This window comes from Arachis hypogaea, chromosome 19, assembly GCF_003086295.3.
Source record: "Arachis hypogaea cultivar Tifrunner chromosome 19, arahy.Tifrunner.gnm2.J5K5, whole genome shotgun sequence".
Lineage (NCBI taxonomy): Eukaryota > Viridiplantae > Streptophyta > Magnoliopsida > Fabales > Fabaceae > Arachis > Arachis hypogaea.
The window spans coordinates 123,871,293-123,879,860 of NC_092054.1; positions in this window are offsets into that span (position 1 = coordinate 123,871,293).

An 8,568-nucleotide genomic window follows, 5' to 3' on the forward strand; every position below is an offset into this window, starting at 1 on the left:
TTTAGAGAATAAAAGTTGGAACTTTTCTTTAGAAATACACTCAAGCACACACACATCCCCAACGAATTCCTAAGTTTGCATTTGAGTTTAATTTCTGTAGGGTTCCTTCCATTGTCTTTAAATTCCATTTACATTTTCTGTAAACTTTAATTTTCTTGTCAAATTTATGTTTCAAGCAACAATTTAAGTTTCAAATGCAATTTACATTCCAGTATCTTTAATTTTCATGTCAAAAGCCCTTTGACCTAGTCGAATGCATCTTTACTGCTTTCTTTTAATTTCAACGCAAACTTTTCGATTTCAGTCAATTTACCTTTCGAATTGCTTGTTTTAAACTTCTTTTATCTTTTTTCAATCTTTTATTTAATTGTTATTTTAATACCCATCTAATCGAAGAAGCTTTGATGCTCTTATAGAAAACTGGTACCTGCAAAAGAGGAGTAGGTTTCGCTCCCAGACCATTAGAATCAAACCACCATCGATTTGCTAAAAATTGATAAAACAAATTGGCACGCCCAGTGGGACAGTTTTAAACCTGAAGTGTGTCAAAAAGTTTTTATATCATTCGGTGTATGCGATTGAGAAGTGGGAAAATCATTCACATGGCTGATGATGTGTCGAATGTGAATGGTGGTTCCTCCACCAATGATAGCATACCAGTAATTGTGCAACAAGCGGATGTGATTTCACTTTCGGAAGGTGCAATTGGAAGTGAAAGCATAGCGGTTACCATTGTGCCAACTGGAAATGTTAGACGTAACATTCGTCCACGTGGTAATTTACCACCTCCTCCAGTAACTAGTTATACTCCACCGGTGGGTAGTTTTATTCCTCCTGTTCGATTTGGGAGTGTAAATGGAGAAAATAATTCTCAAAACCCACAACAATATTTTGAGTACTCTCGTGATTATAATGTAGGCTCTACTTCGAATGCTGCTAACTCAATGGAAGTGTATCGACAGCAAGTAGAGGAAAGTCGTCATGATTTAGTCAACTTGTTGACTCAACAAATGACCACAATTCTGAATCCAATGATGGCTGATCACGAATCAAAATTTGAACGTCCTGCTAGACAAGTCGAACAAATTGCCCAAATCGTATATTATGAGGAAGGTGAAAGGCATGATGTCAGGGGAAATAATGAATGATTTGAAAATGTTTTTCAAAATGAAAACAATGTTTTGAATAGAGGAAATCCTCATATAGTTCCCCATGGTCAAAATGCTGATGAAGTTTTAGCCAGACTACGTGCTAATCATGGTGGTGAATGTTATCAAGTCACAAGAATTGTGGAGGAAGTTCTTAATCGAGTCGGTCTGAATGTTGGTTTCATGAAAAATTCAAAAGTAATCACAAAGTTTACAGAAGAAGTTGGAGAGTCAACTACAGAACATGTCGCTTGATATTTGGTTGAGATTGGGAATATAGCCAATGATGAGAATTTGAAAATGAAGTTGTTTCCTTCTTCGTTAATGAAGAATACGTTTACTTGATTTTCGAATCTCAGGCCAAATTCGATAACGACATGGAATCAGTTAGAAACTGCTTTTCATACTCAATTTTATCAAGGGAAAATGAATGTGGCAGTTACTGATCTGGTTGCTTTGAAACGTGAAGATGGTGAAATCATTGATGATTATATGATACGTTTCAAAAACGCTAGAAGTAGATGCTATGTTTCAGTACCCGAGAATGAAGTTGTGAAAATAACAATTATGGGGCTAGGATTTTATGTGCATATCACTGATTTAGCACATTTGGCTGAAAAGGTCCATCAGACCGAACTCATGAAAAAGGAGAAGGAGAAGTATAGGAGTGAGCAAAGATCAAAGAGTAAACCTTTTATTCGAAAAGAAAAAGTTGCTTATGTAACTATGGAGTCCTCAGAGGAGGAACTCGATTTCGAGGCAGAAGTCGATTTGGCTGAACTTAAGAAGGGCCCTCCATATGTTTGTTCTTTACTGAAAAAGCTTCCTAGTAATGAAAAGTCGAGTGATTCAAAACTAAAAAGTGGAAAGAAATACAGTTTTGATATTTCGAAATCTAATAAGATTTTTGATGTGTTGCTCAAAGATAAACAGTTACTTCTGCCTGAGGGTAGAACTTTTCTTTCGGTGAAAGATTTGAAAGGGAAACCTTATTGTAAATTTCACCAAGCAACCAATCATTCGACTAACAGTTGTGTTCGTTTCAGGGAATTAATTCAGGAAGCTATAATGGAGGGACGGTTGAAGTTTGATGATGGCAAGAAGGAAATGAAGGTTCATGTTGATCCCTTTAATGTTGATGTTAGCTTTATCGAACCATGTTTCGGGGTGAATATGGTTGGTATATTTTACGACTTTGACGTGGCTCTTGATGATTTTGAATCACAAGTTTGATCTGTGTACCCTTGAGCAGGAGATGGTTTGCTCGATTTCTTGGTACAACAGAAGAATAAAGACCGGGATGTATCTCTGTGTCCACAGTGTAATGCTGTTTTTGATGCTGAAGCCGCAGCAATCTTTGAAAAAGAAAGAATGAAGAAGGAGCTAGCTCATAGAGAAGAGCAGGCTCGATAGAGGTAGCCAGTTAGGCGTATAGGGGGTCAGAGTTCTAAGACCTCTCAACAGAATGTGGTTTCACCTTTGAGCCGATCTCAAGCTATACGTGTTCAATGGATTCGGAACTGTCAAGAGTTCCAAAAGCGGGATGCTCTTTATCGACGCAACCCACAGTGGGGATATCGGGGACCTCCTCGAAACCAATATCCCCACTATCGTGGTCGAACCAGAGGGTATCCAAGAGGTAGAGGAGGAAGAAGAAACTTCAGTCAAAATAAGAAGCCTCAGGAAGAAGTAAGCAAGGGGGCAACGCCTTCTGTACATTCCCGAATTGTCTTTCCTTCTTATGGAGAGATGTGTCCAAAGGGAATTCGATCTCCTGCAAAGATGGAGAAAGGCAAGGCGATAGCTCAGTCTTCAGGGATCAACAAAGGCAAGGAGGTTGATGTCGATGAAGAATATTTTGAAGAAGGAGATGATGACATGATTGGAACGATTTCAATTATCCCAACTGAGTATCTGGGAGAATATGAAGGTGACCCAGAAGAAGATTATGATATGGAGGATGAGGAAGCTTTTTCCTTCATTCGGATTGAAGATGAGCCGAGATATTTTCTTCGGCCTACCAAAAAACAAATGTCTCATCTCCGCCCACTCCATATAACCACTACTTTGAGTGGGATCAAAATAAATAAAGTCCTAATTGATGGTGGGGCGGCAATCAGTCTATTGCCAGAAAGGATGTTGACGAAGGTTGGAAAACATCCTGATGACTTGGTCCCCACAAACATTGCTGTAACCGACTTCAATGGGACTTCAATTCCAGCAAAATGTCTGGTCACTCTGAGTGTTAAGGTTGGATCGTCCGGATGAAATACTGTGTTTGTGGTGGTTTTATCAAAAGCAAGTTATAATGCTTTGTTAGGGCGAGATTGGATCCATGGTGTGGGGGCTGTACCTTCTACTGTGCATCAAAGTGTTCTTCTTTGGACGAAGGATGGCAAACCTAAAGTCATTAAGGCAGATTCGAACTTTTATGTCGAACAACTGCATATTGATTTCAGAATGTATAATCCTAAGTTGAAGCCTTTGAATGTTGATAGGACACTGAACTCTTATAATTGTGAAGGTTGTTACTTGTTCTCGGAAGGCTTGTCAGTGAAGTTGCGCTACCCAGAGTTGAGCTTTACTCCAACTAGTTGGGATTATCTCTCTTGAAGATCTCTTGCATGGTTGCTGTTCATACCCTGGGTCGAGTTACCCGACCCGGGATGATTGGCGACAAAGTGACCGACCTCTTCAGGTCAGACTACCCGACCTCTTCTAAAGAGCTCGGCCAAATCGACAGGAAAGCCCAATAAAGGGCCCAAATAGAGGAACACGACCCAAATCCAAAGGCAATTCCGGCCTATAGAGATAAAGGCGGTTCCCTTGAAGATAAGCTGACTTCATCAAAAACAAGATAAGATAAGATAAGATAACTAACTTATCTTATCAGAAAGGTCAGCCCACACTACTATAAATACACTGGAACACCCAGGGATAACTCATACTCTGATTCTACAAAAAACCTGCTTAATACCCGTGCTAACTTAAGCATCGGAGTCTCTTGCAGGTACCCCCACCCTTCGGTGACCAAGGATCAGCAGTGCTGTAAATCCAACAAGTTAGATACAACAGCTCCGGCCGCCATCAGCCAGCCGGACACGTTATCTCCGACCAGTACAGAAGATCTCGTCCGAGATCGACCTCCAGTTTCAGGTAACCCTCGGAACATTGGCGCCGTTACCGGGGAACTTGGAAGTCATCCCACCACCATGGCGGACGGCCATGACAACGACCACGATTCAGATCTAGAAAATAGAACGCCGCACAAAAACGTGGACACCACACTGAAAGACACCCCGGAATCCAACGGCGACAAAAATTCATCAAATCCGGGAGCAATAGAGGCGCTTCAAGGTCGCTTGAAACAACTTGAGAAAGAAACCCAACAACAACGAGAAATCGGAAAGGATCTACAAAGAGAGGTACGACGACGTCGAGAATTGGAAGAAAAACTACAGCAATTAGAAGCCAATCTCAAATCGAAAACTCCTCGGACTACTCCTGAGGAAAATTCACGCAAAGAACAAGATCCATTCACCAAGAAAATCATGAAAACCGAAATTCCAAAAGACTTCAAACTCCCGGATATGATTTTGTATGACGGCACCACAGATCCCAACCATGATCTCAGCAATTTCAGAAGCAGAATGTACCTTACCGACGCCTCAGATGCCGTTCGCTGCAAAGTTTTTCCAACAACCCTCACGAAGACAGCGATCAGATGGTTCGACAACTTACCTCCAAAGTCCATCTCAAACTTTGACGACCTGGCCAAAAAGTTCCTGGCCAGATTCTCCATCCAGAAGGATAAGGCCAAGCACGCACCCAGTTTACTAGGGATCAAGCAAGGAGATCGGGAGAGTCTTCGCAACTACATGGAAAGATTCAACAAAACATGCATGGACATACAAAGTTTACCAACAGAGGCTGCCATCATGGGACTCATCAATGGCCTACGAGAAGGACCTTTTAGCCAATCTATATCAAAGAAGTACCCCACCTCCTTAGACGAAGTACAGGAGCGAGCAGAAAAATACATCAACATGGAAGAGAATGCTTGGCTGGGAGAAACCTCAAAATCCGGGGCCTCCTACCGAGACAAAGACAAGGAATCCAAAAGGAAAAAAGATCGACAAGGGGAGAAAATAAAAAAATACTATAATTACACTCCTCTCAGAGTATCCCTGGTCGATGTATATAAAGAGGTCTGCCATATGGAGAAAATTTCCCCAGCACGGCCACTCAAAGGCAAAAGAGGAGGAGGAAACCGGAAGGAATATTGTGAATACCACCGAGTTCGAGGGCACTCCACCAACGAGTGCTTTGGCTTAAAGAATATCATAGAAAAATTGGTGAGAGAAGGAAGATTAGATCGCTTTCTGGCTACCCGAGATGATGACCAAAGAAAGAGACGAAGGGACGAAGATGACGGACGAGCTGAGTGATCACCTCGGACACCAGAAAGACACGTCCACATGATACACGGGGGATTCGCAGGAGGCGGGATCTCCAAATCATCCCAAAAAAGATATCTCAAAGAAGTATATCATGTCGAGGGAAAGGAGGAAGCACCCGACATCCCTACGATAACATTCACTAAAGAGGACGCATCCAGCATCATCTCGGGACACGACGACCCCATGGTCATCACTATCATACTGGAAAACGCCAATCTACACCGCACATTAGTAGACCAAGGGAGTTCTGCCAACATCTTATTCAAAACAGCCTTCGACAAACTCGGCTTAGACGAAAAGGAGCTTAGAGCATTCCCGAATAGTCTGTTCGGACTAGGAGATACCCCAGTACAACCACTGGGATACGTATCGCTACACACAACCTTCGGAAAAGGGAACCAATCCAGGACCCTCAAGATAGACTACATCGTGGTCGACGTAAGTTCAGCCTACAATGCCCTAATAGGTCGGACAACACTCAATCAACTCGGTGCAATAGTCTCAACTCCACATCTATGCATGAAATTCCCAACCATAGAAGGGATAGCCACGGTAAAAGCAGATCAAAAGATGGCACGCCGCTGTTATAACAAAAGTCTAAACCTCAGAGGCAGAGGAGAAGAGTTTCATACAATTGAGCTTGGCAGAGTTCAGCGACGAGAAGAACTCTGTCCGCAGCCGGAAGGCGAGATAGAGAAGGTTCAAATCGGAGACACCTCAGACAAAACAACTAATATCGGAACGATCCTAAGAGGAGACTCAAAAGAATTACTGATACAATTCTTACGCGATAATGTCGATCTTTTCGCATGGAAAGCCGCAGATATGCCAGGTATAGACCCCAAGCTAATGTGCCACAAGTTGGCGGTCTATCCGGGATCTCGGCCGGTGCAGCAGAAACGAAGAAAACTTGGACCAGAGTGATCCCAAGTGGTGGAAGAGCAAGTACAGGCACTACTGGAGGCAGGATTCATAAGAGAAGTCAAGTATCCATTATGGCTAGCCAACGTCGTCTTGGTGAAAAAATCAAATGGGAAGTGGCGAATGTGTACCGATTACACCGATCTCAACAAAGCCTGCCCAAAAGATCCTTACCCACTCCCAAATATCGACGCTCTGGTAGATGCTTCCTCCGGATATAGATACCTCTCGTTTATGGACGTATACTTGGGATACAACCAAATCCCCATGTATCCACCAGATCAAGAAAAGACCTCGTTTTTAACGCCAAAAGCAAATTACTGCTACATCATAATGCCCTTCGGTCTCAAGAACGCAGGAGCTACTTATCAAAGGCTGATGAATAAAGTCTTCTCAGACCACATTGGAAAGATCATGGAAGTCTATGTGGACGACATGTTGATAAAGACACAAAGTGAAGATACATTATTGTCCGACCTGGCTCAAGTGTTCGACACCATAAGGAAGCACGACATGCGACTTAATCCGGCAAAATGCACCTTTGCAGTAGAAGCAGGCAAATTCCTAGGTTTCATGCTCACACAAAGAGGAATTGAAGCAAACCCAGATAAATGCCAAGCCATACTCAACATGAAGAGCCCGACCTGTGTTAAAGAAGTGCAGCAACTCAACGGGAGATTGGCCGCCCTATCCAGATTCTTAGCAGGGGCAGCGATAAGATCTCTCCCCTTCTATGCTACTTTAAGGAAGGGAAAACAGTTCGAATGGACGATAGAATGCGAACAAGCCTTCCAAGACTTCAAGGAGTTCTTAGGACGACCGCCTATCTTATCTCGACCACAAGAAGGAGAACCACTCGTACTATATCTCGCAGTAGGAAGCCGGGCAATAGCCTCAACACTAGTCAGAGAAGACGAAAGTGGGCAACAACCCGTCTACTTTATTAGCAAAGCACTACAAGGATCCGAGCTGAACTACCAGAAAATAGAAAAGTTTGCCTATACTCTCATTCTAACATCTCGACGACTTCGCCCGTACTTCCAGGCTCACACCATTAAGTTCGAACCAACCAGCCCATAAAAGGAATATTGCAGAAAACAGATTTAGCAGGCAGAATTTTACAATGGGCAGTCGAGTTATCAGAATTTGACCTCCAATATGAAGCTTGGACGGCCATTAAATCACAGTACCTAGCCGATTTTATCGCAGAATTCACAGATGCCTTGGAGACCCCCACAGAATGGAATCTCTACGTGGACGGTTCTTCAAATAAGACTGGAAGCGGCGCAGGCGTGATAATAGAAAGCAACCAAGGAACCCAAGTTGAGCTCTCCCTCAAGTTCGGGTTCCCGGCCTCAAACAACCAGGCGGAATACGAAGCGTTATTAGCCGATTTGAAGCTGGCTACAGAGGTTGGAGCTAAAAAACTCAACATTTACAGCGATTCACAAGTAGTCACCTCGCAGATAACAGGGAGCTATCAACCCAAGGATCCCACCATGAAAAAGTATTTGGATAAAACCTAGGAACAGCTCGGACAACTCGGGGAATATAAAATCTACCACATACCCCGCGAGCAAAATGCCCGAGCTGACGCACTCTCAAAACTAGCCAGCACCAAACTAGGGGACAACAATAGAAGCCTCATCCAGGAAATGCTACAGAACCCGTCAATATCGGAAGCAGAAAAAATCCTAGCCATCACAAGTCAGGACCAAGGATGGATGACCCCCATAATTAACTACCTCAAAGCAGAGACGCTCCCCACGGAGGAAAAAGAGGCGAAAAGATTAAAAAGGGAGGCACAGTACTACACTATTATAAACAACATCTTGTACAAAAGAGGGATCTCAATACCACTACTTAAATGCGTGCCGACCAACAACACAAGGGAACTGTTAGAAGAAGTACATGGCGGCATGTGCGGCAATCATCTCAGAGCACAAGCTCTTGCCAAAAAAGTACTTCGAGCGGGATTTTATTGGCCAACCCTACAGACATGTCCACCATGTCAAAAACATGCCAACTTCCACATCGCC